An 11,865-nucleotide genomic window follows, 5' to 3' on the forward strand; every position below is an offset into this window, starting at 1 on the left:
AAACAACAAAAAACCTAATTTGGCAAAACTCAAAAAAGTACCCGCCAAGTCCATTATTTTGAATGTAAAACCTGTTGATAAGTGTACCAAGCAGAAAGCATTAAAGAGTTCTTTGTCCTTTCAAATTCAAGTTAAGCTTTTAGATTTGAAATGGTTCAATCTCCATGCTTAAAATTGCCTTGTTCTTAAAAGGTGGGACCACCCTTTACGTTTTGAAACATTCACTTTCTTAACTTCCTCTCTGTCAAAGTCTCAGAGAAATTATTCAAGTCATATTGCATATAACAGATTCTTCGGTTATATTCAATTCCCACCGACACATCTCACTTTATGGAGATGTGTGTAGCCCTAATCTCCAAATAGGGGTGTCAACGGGTCGGGTCGGGTTTGGTTCCGACTCAGGTGGAACATGACTTGAATCAGATTTTTGGGTATGGTATCGGGTTCGAACTTGGGTCTAATCAAGTCTGCTATAAGAAAAACCATACTTAGATCCGATAAAAACTACATGAACCAGACCTGGATCATACCCGATAAAATAATACTTTTTATCATTTTTACATTAATTGAAAAATTACAGGTCTTAATCGGAACTCGGGTCGGGCCTGAGTCTAGTTTAAAATTTCACGAACTATACCTGGGTCCATGTATTAATCGAACCTTTGGGTCTGGACTTGAGTCTTAATCGGGTCTTTTTATTTGTCACCATATATACCCGGATCCTATAGGGTTTGGTCCAGGTCGGGTCTGAGTAAACCCGACCCATTGACACCCCTACTTCCAAATGAGATGCACGGTTCCCAAGTGAGATGTGGGGTGGAGATTGAATAAAACCCACTGTTGGTTATATATACAAATATAACCTGATCGGCTCTCCAAACTTTATTTTTTCTTATGGAAAGGCAAGCTAGGGTTAGGCAGACCCCCACCAGACATCGCTTAAGCTCCAATGTGGCAGAGGGATTCAAACCTAAGCCTTCAGCTTGACACAGGACCCACTTACCACATGGGATACCACCTCAGTCTAAAAATGAACGGATCTTTATGATAGAGGACTACCCCCAAATGTTTTTGAAAGATGATAATTGTAAGAATAATGATACCCACTCGGGCGAGTGGTAGCGCGTCTGTGAAGAAGGTGCTGAATCTACAGAGCCCTTCATCCAAGGCTCGACTCTCACCAGATATGCAGGTGTCTTTCACTGTTAGACTTCGTAAGAACTTGGGTGTCTTGACCAGTGTTATCTAGGGGTGGGCAACGGGCTGGGCAGCCCGATGGGCCAAGCCGACTCGGCCCGCCATGGGCCGGGTTTGGGCCAAGGTTTTAGGCCTGAGCCAAAACCTGGCCCGTTATATATGTGGGCTGGGCATGGCTCGGCACGATGGGCCTGAATTATTTATTAATTTTTAATAATAAAAAAAAAACTATTACTATTTATCTAATTAGTTATATTAATTTTATGAAAACTATAAAGATAATTAATTGAGTGGTTACATCAGTGTCCCACCTAAGTTATCTGATATTTATGAAAAGCTGCCTAACATTTTATTTGTTACATTCAGCCACCTGCTTTTGTAAGTAATATTCAAAAGACATGCTTAGCCGTCCTAAAATCGGTGAGGTAACCATTGTGTAGTAAAAATAAAGTGACCGAGATGTTCTTCTTAGTTATTTGTTTAACAGACTATAAGATGAGTTGTTTATTAAAAAAAAAGGACAAAAATGTCGTTTTATATCTCAGGGCGATACTTAAAATTCATTCAAAGTAGAGCAGGCAATTAAATCTAATAACTGAAACGTTGGGCAGCTTTTTGCTAATAGTCGAGATAACTTAGGCAGTTCTTTTAATTATTCAAGATTAAAAAAAATTGCCCTCAAAGGTGATCTAATTATTTCAAGAAAAAAAAAACTAGTTTAAGTGATATTAAGCAAAATCGTGATGACTCTCTAGGGGCAAGGGTAAGCCCACTGAGTTTGAGCCAAATTGGCCTCTATTTATTGGATAAAGTCTCCTGTGTCGATGTGGATACGGTATCAATGAGTTGAAATTAGCAATATCTTATTGATCATGTTGGGTATGGTGTCCATCTCAAGAAATGTTGAGATGGATGGATGGTCATCAGCAACGGAGCAGAGCTGCATGCTAAGAAGCATGCCGTGCTGCTGTACAAAAAATGATCACTTCTTTTTTTGGAAAAGCGATTCTATTCAGAAACCAATTCTGTCAACATTGACCAGGGAATTGGACATCAGCGGAGTTGAGGATTTTATCCAAGAATTCTCATCAGAATTTCCCACACCCTAGTGCTCCAAATCCTAACTTTTGTAGATAAGTGGACGTTTCTTGCAACTTGGATTCACCAGCTCATCCATAGGTGGTAGTACATATAACCAGTGATACCCCCCTCCCTCACAGGCAGAATATTTGTATACACATATTCAGGAGTGATGGAGATGCTGGGTTTGGCTTGTTAATTTGGTGGAACTGATTTATCTGTTTAGTGAGGAAATCAAAAGAGAGAGAGAGAGAGAGAGAGAGAGAGAGGACAAAAGCACAGCATGTGCATGTATGAAATAGCTTTAAACTTGCTCTGGCAGCATGTGCGCATACACAGTACTCAGTTGCTGAATCTGCTTTGGTGTCGTCCTTGGAAATATATATAAACATACTTTAAAGTGCAGCTCAACAGGAGGAGATAAAGTATGAAAGGTTACATGAGAAACTTCTTCACCAACAATGTTTGTATGGATTTGACCTACAGCTTTTGTCCCGGTCACTACTGTGCCACATTTGACAGATGTGAATGGGAAAGCTGTAGAGCGCTAGCAGACTGTTCCTGTTCACACTAGAGGAATGATATCATTTGTTCTGTGAAGCAAGTTAGATGGGACACTGATGTAACCACTCAAGCAATCTACCCTCAATGTGTTCATTTTTATATTTATATTTTTCCTCAAAAAAAGATTGGTTGTTTTGAATTGGCCAACAAACTTGCTCTTGTTCTTGTTATTAGCTTTTATTTTTATTTTTATTCTTTGTTTATAGACTTTGAGAAGAAGTATGGTTCACCTGTTGGAAAGAAGATTGAGAAGGGCGTGTGAGGGGACTCTTAACTGGTGTAAGCATTGCAATAAATAAAGGATTGGCGAGCATGATTCTGCTTTATAAAAAATGATTGCATCCTTTTGACATAGGATGGGTTCTATCCTATGTTGATCCTAGCCATCCAGCTGAAGCATCTAGACGGCTCTGACCAGTCCACATCCGGATGAAAATGCGGACCAATCGTAGCTGTTGATTGGATATCGAGGATTGAACTCATCCTATGTCAATTGATTCCTGTTTTTTTTTTGTTCTCTGCAGATCTCTCCTTCTCTTCCTCTCTCTCTCTCTCTCAAATGGTAAGTGTGCATCCTTGGACGCAAAGCCAAAGCTGAAAATACTATCAGTGGCAAAGCTACACTACAGCTAACTGGGTTCACACTCATCCCAGTCACGACCAATGAGAACAGGGTTTTCCTTAGCCAAAAAAAGAGGTTGTCCTTATTTTATGTTATCCTTCATAATCATATAAAAAAAATTGATTCGAGGGGGAGGGGGGTGTAGGGACTTAAACAGGTCGGGTTTAGCCATTACCGAGTCTGACCTGATGGGACACGACATAATCAGATTCGGAGTTGGATGAAATCAGACAAAACCAAATCCGGATCTAACTAGCTTAAAATATGATATTTGCATATAATCGGATTAGGATTCGAACTTGGATGCAAAACTCAATACCAAATACTCTCAGAAAAGTCAGTGTTTGCTTCCAACTCTAAAACAATGTAATTTTACTACTCTTTTGCTTCCAACTCTAAAACAATGTAATTTTACTATAACCAAAAGAAAAGTATTTCAGATTAAGATGCTTGCATCATAAGATCTATTTTCAATTTAAACTTCATTTTATGGCATTATCTGAAACTCCTTTTTAACAACAATTTTCTTACCTAAAACACATGAACAAATGAAGGAACAGCAATTTGCGTATGATGGATGAGGTCAACATAACATTAATCTGATATTTTTTTTACTATTGTATGCTTTTAGTATATCATAAGAAAAGCAACAATTCAAGAAATTCAATATTTTATGAACCTTCCAAGTGGTTGCAACATGTGAATTTTTCATGGTATTCCCTAAAAAAGAAAAAAAGGTCGATCTATGTTTTCCAAAATAAAGTTAATTTGTAACTTAACGTGAAGATGAAGCCAGAGCATGACATACTTCCCCACTAAGAAGCATGCTTATGCTAAAATTAATGTAACTCTCTTGGTTGGTCTTCTTGCCAATTAACAACTGTTCTTCAAATAGGGTTAGGAAAAGAGATGAGCCACTCAAGGCTCGGCACTTTAAGAGATTGTTCGAAAACAGGCTCAGCAAACTCGAGCCTGAACGACCAATGTTCGGCTTGGCTCAGCCTGTATAGGCCTATTAGTTAATAATAAATATATTGTATATAATAGAGTGAAGATGGTTGAAGTGTTTGGCTTGCAAGCAATAAATTTAATTTTTTGAAATCCACAAGTTTGAAACAATTATTTATTTTGTAAATGAGCCAATTTGACCTTGGTTTAGTAGGTTTAAGGTTCAAAACTCCAAATTCTATTATTTTCAATTCCGAAAAAAAAATATATCTTTTCTAAATTAACTGGCTCGTGCTCAGCTCCTTTAGCTCAGGTTTTTCATGATCTCAAGCTTGACTCGGCTCAGCACAAGAAACAAGCAGAGCTTGAGCACCCTTTGTTCGGTTCATTCAGCTCGTTTACCAGCCCTATCTTCAAACCCAAATTTTAAACCATGTGCGATCTGATTTAGTTAATCAAGTTTTTATAAAGTTTTTATACGGTTTGACTTTCAAGGTCAACCCATATTTCATTGCTTCTCTTACAAAGTTATTTACACCTGAATGAGCAGTTGGATCTAGAACTGTTTGCAAAAAAAGGACTCATTTTTCCAGCCGTGATCCAATCTGAATCAAGCAACAATAGTAAATACTATTTATAAGAGTATTTGATAGGCTACATATGAACTGGATCCATTGGGATTCAACAAATAATATAATTACATTGATCCACATCTATGTGTGAGGGGAGAATTGCATTGATCCACATCCATATGTGGTTCTAGCTAGCCTTTGCTAGCAGTGTAACTGTGTTGCATATTGAAACAAAAGTTCCATATATGAGAAATAATAATTTATTACACAAGTCAAAGCCTCATATCCAAAACTTTTTTGAGGATATGCAAAAAGCGGCCAACTTATCAGTTATTTACAGAAAGGTTCCCAACTTTCTGATTATTACTTTTAGCTACCTACTTTATCTTAATACAATGCAAATAGCCTCCTTTATTGCAAATTTTTTTAATGTTTTTCTGATTAAATTATTCAATTTATGCTCTTTCATTAAAGAAATCAATAATGAGGACACTTCAGCCGTTTGGTTTGACTAAAAAAGTCTAACTTAATGAATTAGTACCAAACTTGTCTTTGAAACATAGGTAAAAAAATTGAAGTTTTAGACCTTGCCAATACCCACAGTTTTAATTTAGGGATTAGTGATCTTATAATACAAACCATGCACTTGGAGTAAAGAGATAATAACGGATAGTTTGGGGTATGAGCCAACAAAGGCTCCGCATGCTTTGCTAAGTGGGTCAGTTTAAGGCATTCAAGCTGAAAGATGTCGTGAGTTCGATACTCAAAGAGTGTGCATCCCTTGCCATAAAGCCAAAGAGTTGAGGAGACTTTTTTTTTTTTTTACCAAGAAAGCTGGGGTTAGGCAGACCCCCACCAGTTATACAACTCATACCATTGGGTTTTGAACTTGCAATGTCCCAACACAGGGTAACGTGCACTAACTGCTCCTACCAAACAAGTAAAGCCCCCAACTGGTTGTTGAGGAGACTTTACTAGTAGGTAAGGAGAGGGGTAGTCTGAGGAGTTTTACATTATAGACACCCAAACAAGGTCATGGTCAATGTGGCACCTCTCAACCCATGTTTGAGATAGGGGTGGCAATCGGGTCAGGTTGGCGGGTCAGCATACCTCAACATGAACCCGACCCGTTTATTAAACGGGTCGGTTGTGGCAAATACGAACCCGACCCATTTATTAAACGGGTAACCCGTTTAATAAACGGGTTGGCGGGTTAACGGGCGGGTTGGTGGGTCGGGTTCGGGTAAACGGGTTGACCCACCCACCTAACCCGTTTATTAAACGGGTCAACCGGGTTGGCTGGTTGCCATACCCCTAACACGAACCCGACCTGTTTAATAAACGGGTTAGGCGGGTCGACCCATTTACGACACGAACCCATTTAAGCCAAACCCGAACCCGGCTAAGAAGCGGGTTGGCAGGTTGTGTCAGATTTTGCCACCCCTAGTTTGAGATGTCTTCTCTACCATTTGTGGTGGGAGGTAAGAGAATGGGTTCTTCGCAAATGGCCTGGCTCAAGCATTGACTGGTTAGGGGACAAGAGGGTCACGATATGAGCTATGGCACGATGCACCCGGATTTTGTATGGCGTTGCTGCTACCGAGGGTGGCGGGTTTCATCTATGTACTCTACTTCATGCACATTGGGATTCTGTTTGCTAAAAGAACGTGATATCTCATCACAACCTCTCTATCTGATTTGATCTGTATCCCTATTTTACTATGTTAATAATATTTTCTATTCTCTCTCTCAAAAAAAAACACCTGTTTGAGATATCTAAACCATAACAGTGTTTTCTCCTTGAATAATTTAAAAAAACAAAACAAAACAACATTGGAGTAAAGAGATGATGAGAGAAGGTTTGGGTCAATGCCAAAAGAGACAACGTCTTGCATGACAGCTTATCTTTCAGCTTCTAGTAAAATGCATGCCCTTGTATTTTATTATAGGCAAGCTGAGGTTAGGCAGAACCCCAACCCCCACCAGTTATAGATCATACGATTGGGATTTGAACTTGCGACGTCCCAACACAAGGCGACGTGCACTAACAGCTCCTACCAAACAAGTGGAGCCCCGTTGGTAGAAAACTACTTTGCTTAGGCATGATATGGGACTAGAAGTGTCAATGGGTCGGGTTTGACACGGTACCAGACCCTATAGGGTCAGGGTTTGGTGATAAATAAAGTAAGATTACAATCTGGGTTTGGACCTGAAGGGTCCGATTATTATATGGATCCAGGTATGGTTTGTGAAATTCATACCATTCTGAATAAGATCCATAATTTTCCAATTAAAATGGATAAAAAAATATTAATTTATTGGGTATGGTCCGGGTTTGATTCATGTAATCCTTATAGGATTTGGGTATGGTTTCTCTTTTGGTAGGTCTGATTGAACCTGAATTCTGACCCTATACGAGTATCTCAAATCAGGTCTGAATCTGATTCCACCTAGGTTCGAACCAAACTCCACCGTTGACACCCCTATATGGGACCCTTGTTGGATGAAGGTATATACATATATATATATATATATATATATATATATATATATATATATATATATATATATATATATATATATATATATATATATATATATATATATATATATCCACTTGGAGTTTCTTTAGGTAGGTTCTGGTGGAGGGTCATTTAGACTTGACATTTTCTTGCATATTGTATAATGAATAGAAATTACGAAAGGACTTCTCATGAACTTATTATAAGATCACAAAGAAAGCATGCGGAAGTTTCTTGGATGCTACAAATTTTGGCCTATCCAATGATTTGACAAATTTTGGCCAATACAAAACATTTGGTGGTTTGTAGGGCCTCCTTGTCTGCAATCACTTCAAAAGCTGACAAGATGTGTCTCAATCTCCTCTTTCACTATTTTGAGGCTTAAGTTGCATTTTTGCCTTTTATGCTATCAATTCTAAAAACATGAACCTTTTTATTTTTCTCAGATTGGACGGACTATGTATCAGAGGCGTCGATACCTTAGATGAAGGCATTTAGGACCCGTTTGTGTATCACAGAAAAAACCCTTTTACCATGGTGCATTTTATGGCATTGAATGGTGAAAAAAAAGAAGATTTGGATCTAGTCGTGGCCATCAGGCTAAGGGACCGGTGGGCTGGCCCGGAACTAGTCGGGCTCAGGCTGCAACAGAATGAACCCGGCCCAAGCCCGGCCTGTTAATTGGGTTGGCCCAACTCGAGCCCAACCTAAATAAGCCCAATTATAAGTGACTCAGGCCGCACTTGGACCAGGATGTGGGTCAGGCATGTTGGGTGCTTATTGGACCCTAATCGGAGCGGGGCGATGGCCACCCCTAGTTGAATCGATGAACGTTTGGAGTACATTAAGCCCTGTCATCTGTATCTTGTTAAACATACAATAGGCTTAGTCAAATCTTTGCATATATCCTATACAACGAAATAGACATTTAGTGACAGTCTTTTCCCTCACTAAAGTCCTCAGGATCTGTCACTAAAAGCTTCAAGAGCTGTCACTAAATATTTTATTGACAGGTTAAACTGTCACCTAATAAAATCTCTAATGACGGTTACTTCTATCACAAGATGGTACCTATAGTGACAACTTTAGCTGTTGCTATAGGTCTTTGCTTTGGAAAACAAAGACTTTATCAATAGTGATGGTTTGAGCCGTCATTAATAGTAAAAAAAAAAACAGATTTTATTTAGATTTTGTTTATATTTATGTTTAAATTCATTTAAATTTTGTATTTACATAAATAGATATTCACATATTTTATATTTTGTATTTATGTTCAAATATATATTTGTTCATAATGAACAACTCCAAAAAAGTGAACGAACGTAGACAGAGACAACAGTAGATTGACATTGTTCATAATGACGCTACAGAAAGGATATGCAAATGATAAGAGCACAGAATAAATGTAGTAACATATACTAGAAGCTATGTCACATAGGTGCGGGTGGTGGGGTGCGGGGAGGGTATATATATAATTTTTAACAATTTTAAGTTAATGATGTGTGTATGTGTACATTTATATATTTATATACATAATATAGATAAAACTGGACTTGCTTAGGGTTAACTGAATTTACTTTTAGACAGAAATGAACTTCAGTGTGGTTACTTCACCTGACACAAAGGAAGCCATGTCCAAGTGTTGCACCCGCATGGGTGCGATGCGGGTGTGACGCCGGTGCGGTGCCCTGTTAGAAGAATCCGTGTTACATAGACTAAAGGAATAATATTAACTCATGAAGAGCTCCTTGATGCTTTTTCTTTTCCTTTCAATAATACTGAAATTGCAAGATGCTACAATGAAGGTGTCAACAAACTGGTTTACAGAGTAGGTATAGAAAAATTCTAGCAGAAAACAAGCTGCTGTATTTGTAAGCAATTGAATCATCAAACATCTTTTCTTCTTGTAATGAACTGTTAGACATCACCTTAAATTGGGTTTGCTAGCAGAAAAAGGTCGGTGCTAAAAAAATCGATGATAACAAATTACGATGATAACTCAGAGGCTTTCTCTGGTATCAGGAAAAGGAAAGCAACGGGGATAAAAATGCAGACAAGCCTGATAAAGATTCCCAAGAAGAAGGTTTTCAAAAGCATCGGATTGAATGTTTATAGCATAAGTCAAAGCAGCTCCTAAGAATGAACTCAATGTAGAACCCAAGTTGTTTATAGACATGAAGAGAGCAAAAAAGTGTGCCTTCAATTTCTGGAGGGCATAGGCAGTCAGAAATGATAAAAAATGGCATAACCTACAAAATTACAAAAAGAAGACGAAAATTAAAGTTAATTAACCTGAAATGCTTGAACAACTTCAAATCAGACAAGTGTATTTCTGATAAAATAAGATAAAATTTCCAGAAAGTCCTGCAATTTTTCAGTAAATCAGGAAAACAAAGAACCTTTTATCCTACTCTATACTGAATGTGTATCACTGCTTCGTGAGGATATGAATATTAAAGCTCAAAGAAAGAAAATAAAGTAGTTTAAACTATCAGCATCAATCAAGGGTAGGGTTATCATTCAACATAGTGGAGGGACGATCAAAGGCACACCAGTCAACAGTAAAAGTATTAAGAAGCAGTAAACAAGAGTCATACTTCAGCTGATGGACTGCATCTGCAAGAGCAGATCCCCTGAGCACCATGGCCTTGTCAGATATGCGAATATGGACATTCAATCTTGATAGTAAAGCAATATATATGAGGCTAAGAAAGGCCAATTCAACTTGAGCCCACCTGAAAAAACATAACTAAATTGGTTAAACCCAAGTAAAATCTATGAACCAACTGCAACCTTACACAAACTCCAACTTGAGGAGTCCATGTGATCTGATTCTCACACTTAGCCAAACTGGTACCATGAAATTCAGGTCATTGAGTCCCAAAATATTGGTAGGAAGTGAGAGATCGATAAGAATTGATTAGCAAAAAATCATCTTTGTGCCCATGAAAAGAGCTTAAACTGGAAATACAGCCGAAGGGGGATCAGGAAGAAGATGCATGTTTCTGTCCAAACAAATTTATGACCTGGAGTTAGATGTCTTCTTCACTAAATCTAATTGTCTGAAAAACCTTCTTCAAGATACAATGTTCATTGTGATTTGTGAAGCTTGTACAGGATAACAAATTGCATATATGTTGGATGTAGATGTATATCTTATAACATGGTCTGTAGTCCTTTTGTTCCAATAATAATAATAATAATAATAGAAATCAATAATAATATCATGCTAATAATGCTAGAATAAAAGCATTCAGCTGAAGTAAAAAAGTAAGCAGTTGAAGTCAATAAGTCAAAAAATAGGCAGTTGAATGCTTTTCTCTACCATCAAGATTCTTTTCAACTCCAACCACTTGATGCTTTTTTTTTGCTGCTTAAAATACTATCTTTGCCTTTAGATCACAAAAGGAAAACAATAATTTGTGATTTGGATCCTCAAAGGCAAGAGGATTCAGCAAAACATATGAAGCATTGCAACATTTCTAGAAACCACATCATTTACAATTGATTCACAACATAATAATGAAAAAATATATGTCTTGACCAATCATGATGTATACCATTTCAAGCAATACAAGAAATGCTTTCCACATCAATACACAAGCAACACAGTCATGTCTACTTTTGTAAGAAAAAAAGTGTGTATTGTTGGGCTTCTGCGACAACAAGAGCATGTTTGCTTTCATCACAAGTGGGATGAGCAATCACAATTTTGAAAGTATAAGCTGCAATTGTTGGTCACAAGGTCAGTCTTGTGACCAAGAATCACAGGATTCAGGAAATGATCATCCTCAAGTGAGAATCACAATCACAGATTGTGATTTCTCATGTTTTGAGATCCTTGAGAAAGTGTTGTGATTGTGAGTTGCAATCACAGGGTCTTCAGAGAATCCAAGTGCCCCGAAGATATGCCTGGCATACATTAATGAAAAACAGAACAGAAAATTCACATGAATTATAGGAAGCATAGCTGCTAGGAGTATCTTCTTGTGAAGATCACAATTCCAAATATATGTGTGTGTGTACACCACTTATTGCCGTAAGAACATACGCATAATATAGTAACATGAAGGGAGATAATTAATGAAAAATGATAACAAGAGAAACTAATATAATGAGACATCCACACAAATAATCAAGCTCAGAAATTGAAATCAGACTTCGCAGGTCTTGAATAAAAGGAAGTTTATATGATAGTAAATTTCTTAATATAACACAAATCTAGTCTGACTTTTTCCAAAGCTGCTTAATAGGGATTCGAATGCTCCATTCTATATGCCTCAGGCTGGGATTTTTTCTACAAGTTGACAAATATTTTTTTGGCACAGTCAAGGATCTTGGAGCAAAACAAAAAGCACAG

Source organism: Nuphar pumila, chromosome 2 (assembly GCF_984573655.1).
Source record: "Nuphar pumila chromosome 2, dmNupPumi1.hap1.1, whole genome shotgun sequence".
Taxonomy (NCBI): Eukaryota; Viridiplantae; Streptophyta; class Magnoliopsida; order Nymphaeales; family Nymphaeaceae; genus Nuphar; species Nuphar pumila.